Raw genomic sequence first — 6,109 nt, 5'->3', positions numbered from 1 at the left:
ATGAGGGGAGGGGAGGGGAGGGGAGGAGGGAGGAGGGAGGAGGAGGTCACCGGAGAGGAGGAGGAGGTCACCGGAGAGGAGAAGTATGGTGGAGGAGAGAAGGGAAGATGAAATGAAGAGAGGAGGAGAGGACCAGCCATATATACGGCATACTAATGGCGCACCGCGGGCAGGTGCGCCATTAGTAATTTTTTTTATTTTTTTATTTATTTTGAATTTTGAAGGCAGGAAGATACTAATGGCGCACCACGGGCAGGTGCGCCATTAGTAATTTTTTTTATTTTTTTGATTTATTTTGAATTTTGAAGGCGGGAAGATACTAATGGCGCACCATGGGTAGGTGCGCCATTAGTAAGTTTGAATTTTTTTTGATTTTTTTTGCCTCTCTAGATCTTAAAAGCCCCGTATCTTTTTTTCTGTTAGGTTTTTGAGGATTTTGAAAATGTTTAACGGGGTTCCCATTTTTACAAATTCTCGCGAGATTTTGCAAATGAAGTCAAAATTCATATTTGCAAATTTTCCCAACAACTAGGCCACATATCACATGGGGAACTTATTTTCTTTTATTTTTTTGACATTTTTATCATTTTCTTTTATTTTTTTTAAAACTGAAAAGGCGGTCCACCGGGGGGGGGGGGTGCATTCGGTGGAAGTGGTGGCCAAGGTTACTAATGGCGCACCATGGCATGGTGCGCCATTATTAGTTTAACTAGTAATGGCGCACCACACCCACGGTGCGCCATTAGTATGTTTGGACAGGCGCACTAGTTCAAAAAAAATGGTACTAATGGCGCATCATGGACAGGGTGCGCCATTAGTAGTTTCAACACTAATGGCGCATCAGAAGGTGGTGCGCCATTAGTATATACTAATGGCGCACCACATGTCTGGTGCGCCATTAGTGTCATTTCCATCTATAGCCCTTTTCCTACTAGTGGAAGGAGAAGCTGGTCAACTCACCACCAGTAAGACGCATGCGGGCGAGGAAACGGGCCCATCCATCTCCTCCAATCTGCGACATATTGCGTCCTTTCTCGACCTCCATAGTGTACGGCCCCCCAGGAGCCTCAAATGTCACAGTGTCTCCTATCAGCTTGCTGAATGTCAACCTCACATTGCATGGGACGGTCTGTGTAAGAAAAGAAAAATGACACAATGCAGTAATGCCAACACTAAAAATAAAATAGTTGTTACATTTCATCTAATTTCTTACCGCCGCATGACAAAAACTTGGCCGGAAGTAGATGCCAAACAGCTTGCTAGTTGCAAGGCCGCTGGCGCACCTTGACTTTGCACAGTCGACATAGTGGTGGTGGTGGTGGCGCCATTTTCCTAAAGCAATATGAGCAAAGGATTAATGATTCACTTCACAGGAAAGAAAAACAGTAGCATGTGATATTTTCCTAAAGCAATATGAGCAAAGCATCCTAAATCAACTAAATCAACTAGCATACTAAATCCAGTAGCATACTAAATCAACTAAATCAAAATGTTCTAAATCAACTAAATCAACTAGCCTACTAAATCAACTAAATCAACTAGCCTACTAAATCAACTAGCCTACTAAATCAACTAAATCAACTAGCCTACTAAATCAACTAAATCAACTAGCCTACTAAATCAACTAAATCAAAATGTTCTGAATCAACTAAATCAACTAGCTTACTAAATCAACTGAATCATATCAACTAAATCAGAATGTTGCATTTGAACTAGCCTACTAAATCAAAATGTAGCAGGGAGGAGGGAGAAGGAGGGGCGACTCGAGGAGGGAGAAGAGAGTAGGACGGAGGAGGGGGCGGAGCGAGGAGGGGCTGGCCGGCGGCGAGTGGAGGGAGAATGGAGGAGGAAGGCGGAGCGAGGAGGGGCTGGCCGGCGGCGAGTGGAGGAAGAATGGAGGAGGAAGGCGGAGCGAGGAGGGGTCGGCCAGCGGCGAGTGGAGGAAGGACGGAGGAGGAGTCCGGTACCGAGTCCAGTGAGGAGGATGAGGTGACGGCGGCGTAGATCGGAGGAGGGGCGACGAGGGGGAGATCGAGTGTGTGTGTGAGTGTGATATGGATCGGATAGGTGAGGAGGGGGGAGATGGAATGGCTTAGCAGTAGCGCGCTATAACAAAATGCGCTACTGCTAAACGACCTATCAGTAGCGCCTTTGGCCGAGAACGCGCTACTGCTATGTTAGACATAGACATAAAAAAATACATTGATCATCAATTGTTTTTTGTGTACAATCTGATTTGTCAATAGGAATCCTCGACGGTTGGTTTAGGAACAGGTGAGGATTCCTATTGCGGCCACAGATCCTACACATAGAGTTCAATGAAGACCAAGTGCTTGTGAAAGTTGTAGAAGTAACATATTTAAGGTGGTACAAACTCTCTGCACGGAGCGAGGTGGGACTAAATTTTTGTAGTAACCTTAGTAGTAGCGATTATTGGGTAAATGCGCTGCTGCTGCGATCCGTAGCAGTAGCGCCCTTTGTATTAACGCGCTGCTGCTATAATTGGCCTCGCAGCGGCGTCGTGGGAATTTTAGCAGTAGCACGTCCTAGGGTGTGCGCGCTACTGATAAACTTGTACTAGCAGCGAGTTTTGAAAGCGAGCGCTACTGCTAAGTAGCAGCAGCGCCTGATTTTAAAGCGTGCTGCTGGTAAGATTCTGTGTATAGGCTTTTCCCTAGTAGTGCTAGCAGCTTCCTCTTCCATAACATAACCCTCAGGAACAACAAGTAATTCATAATCAGGGGGAGAACTTTCATCATCACTATCATCAATAATAGCATCTTCAATAATTTCATTCTCTCTAACCCTAGCAAGTTGTTCATCAAGAAATTCACCTAATGGCAAAGTGGTATCACGCACAAAAGTAGTTTCGTCATAAGTATTATGCATAGCAGAAGTGGCATCATCAATAACATGCGACATATCAGAATTCATAGCAGTAGCAGGTTTAGGTGTCACAAGCTTACTGATAATAGAAGGAGAATCTAGTGCAGAGCTAGATGGTAGTTCCTTACCTCCTCTCGTAGTTGAGGGCAAAATCTTGGTTCTTTTGTCTTTCAACTTCCTCATAGTGATCAACAGATATAAATGCCAAGTGAATCAAAGAATAGAGCTATGCTCCCCGACAATGGCGCCAGAAATTAGTCTTGATAACCCACAAGTGTAGGGGGTCGCAATAGCTTTCGAGGGTAAAGTATTCAACCCATATTTATTGATTCGACACGCCAAAGAATATTCTTAAGTATTAGAAGTTGAGTTGTCAATTCAACCACACCTGGATAACTTAGTATCTTCAGCAAAGTATTTTGTAGCAAAGTGGTATGATAATAAAGGTAATCGTGGCAAAAGTAAAGATAATAGTTTTCTAGTAATTTTAACAGTAGCAACGGAAAAGTAAATAAGCGAAACACAAGATGTGAAATGCTCGTAGGCATTGGATCAGTGATGGATAATTATGTCGGATGCGATTCCTCATGTAATAGCTATAACATAGGGTGACACATAACTAGTTCCAATTCATCAATGTAATGTAGGCATCTTTTCTAAATATAGTCATATGTCCTTATGGAAAAGAACTTGCATGATATCTATTGTCCTACCCTCCTGTGGCAGCGGGGTCCTAGCGGAAACTAAGGGATATTAACACCTCCTTTTAATAGAGAACCGGACCAAAGCATTAACACATAGTGAATACATGAACTCCTCAAACTACCATCATCATCGAGAAGTATCCCGATTATTTTCGCTTCGAGGTTGTCGGATCATAACACATAATAGGTTACTATAGACTTGCAAGATAGGATCAAGAACACACATATATTCATGAAAACATAATAGGTTCAGATCTGAAATCATGGCACTCGGGCCCTAGTGACAAGCATTAAGCATAGAAAAGTCATAGCAACATCAATCTCAGAACATAGTGGATACTAGGGATCAAACCCTAACAAAAGTAACTTGATTACATGGTAAATCTCATCCAACCCATCATTGTCCAGCAAGCCTACGATGGAATTACTCACGCACGGAGGTGAGCATCATGAAATTGGTGATGGAGGGTTGTTGATGATGACGATGGTGACGAATCCCCCTCTCCGGAGCCCCGAACGGACTCCGGATCAGACCTCCCGAGAGAGATTAGGGCTTGGCGGCGGCTCCATATCATAAAACGCGATGAAACTTTCTCTCTGATTTTTTCTCCATGAAACGGAATATATGGAGTTGGAGTTGAGGTCGGGGGAGCCTCAGGGGGCCCACGAGACAGGGGGCGCGCCCAGGGGGGTGGGCACGCCCCCCACCCTCGTGGACAAGGTGTGGGCCCCCTGGTCTTGATTCTTTCGCCAGTATTTCTTATATTTGCCAAAACATGCCTCTGTGGCTTTTCAGGTCATTCCGAGAACTTTTGTTTTCTACACATAAAACAACATCATGGCAGTTCTGCTAAAAACAGCATTAGTCTGGGTTAGTTTCATTCAAATCATGCAAGTTAGAGTCCAAAACAAGGGCAAAAGTGTTTGGAAAAGTAGATACGTTGGAGACGTATCAACTCCCCCAAGCTTAAACCTTTGCTTGTCCTCAAGCAATTCAGTTGATAAACTGAAAGTGATAAAGAAAAACTTTTACAAACTCTGTTTGCTCTTGTTGTTGTAAACATGTAAAGCCAGCATTCACGTTTCAGCAAATATTATGAACTAACCATACTCACAATAACACCTCGGTCTCACAAATACTTATATCAATGGCATAATCAGCTAGTGAGCCATAATAATAAAACTCGGATGACAACACTTTCTCAAAACAATCATAACATGATATAACAAAATGGTATCTCGCTAGCACTTTCTGAGACCACAAAAAATAAATGCAGAGCACCTTTAAAGATCAAGGACTGACTAGACATTGTAATTCATGGTAAAAGAGATCCAGTCAAGTCATACCCAATATTAACCAATAGTAATGAATGCAAATGACAGTGTGCTCTCCAGCGGGTGCTTTTTAATAAGAGGGATGATGACTAAACATAAAAGTGAATAGAGAGGCCCTTCACAGAGGGAAGCGGGGATTTGTAGAGGTGCCAGAGCTCGATTTTGAAATAGAGATTGAATAACATTTGGTGCAGCATACTTTCACTGTCAATGCAACAACTATGAGATGGATGTATCTTCCATACTACATGCATTATAGGCAGTTCCCAAACAGAATGTTAAAAGTTTATACTCCCCCACCACCAACAAGCATCAATCCATGGCTTGCTCGAAACAACGAGTGCCTCCAACTAACAACAGCCCTGGGGGAGTTTTGTTTAATTATATTGATTTGCTTTGATCTTTTTGGATCATGGGACTGGGCATCCCGGTTACCAGCCCTTTCTCGTGAATGAGGAGCAGAGTCCACTCCTCTTGAGAATAACCCACCTAGCATGGAAGATATATGCAGCCCTAGTCGAAACATGAGTTGCTCGAGCATACAAAATAGAATTTCATTTGAAGGTTTGGAGTTTGGCACATACCAATTTACTTGGAACGGCAGGTAAATACCGCATATAGGAAGGTATGGTGGACTCATTGGAATAACTTTGGGGTTTAAGGACTTTGGATGCACAAGCAGTATTCCCGCTTAGTACAGGTGAAGGCTAGTAGAAGACTGGGAAGCGACCAACTGAGAGAGCGACAACAGTCATAAACATGCATTAAAATCAATTCACACTGAGTACAAGCATGAGTAGGATATAATCTACCATGAACATAAATATCATGAAGGCTATGTTGATTTGTTTCAACTACATGCGTGAACATGTGCCAAGTCGAGTCATTCAATTCATTCAAAGGAGGATACCATCCCATCATACCACATCATAATCATTTGAATAGCATGTTGGCATGCAAGGTAAAACCATTATAACTCATAGCTAATCAAGAATGGCACAAGCAACTATAATCTCTAAATGTCATTGCAAATATGTTTACTTCATAATAAGCTGAACCAGGAACGATGAACTCATCATATTTACAAAAACAAGAGAGGTCGAGTTCATATGACCTTTTCTCATCTCAACTAGTCCATCATATATCGTCATTATTGCCTCTCACTTGCATGACCGAACGATGTG

Source organism: Triticum dicoccoides, chromosome 7B (genome assembly GCF_002162155.2).
Source record: "Triticum dicoccoides isolate Atlit2015 ecotype Zavitan chromosome 7B, WEW_v2.0, whole genome shotgun sequence".
In the NCBI taxonomy this organism is placed as follows: Eukaryota; Viridiplantae; Streptophyta; class Magnoliopsida; order Poales; family Poaceae; genus Triticum; species Triticum dicoccoides.
This window is presented reverse-complemented; position numbering follows the sequence as displayed.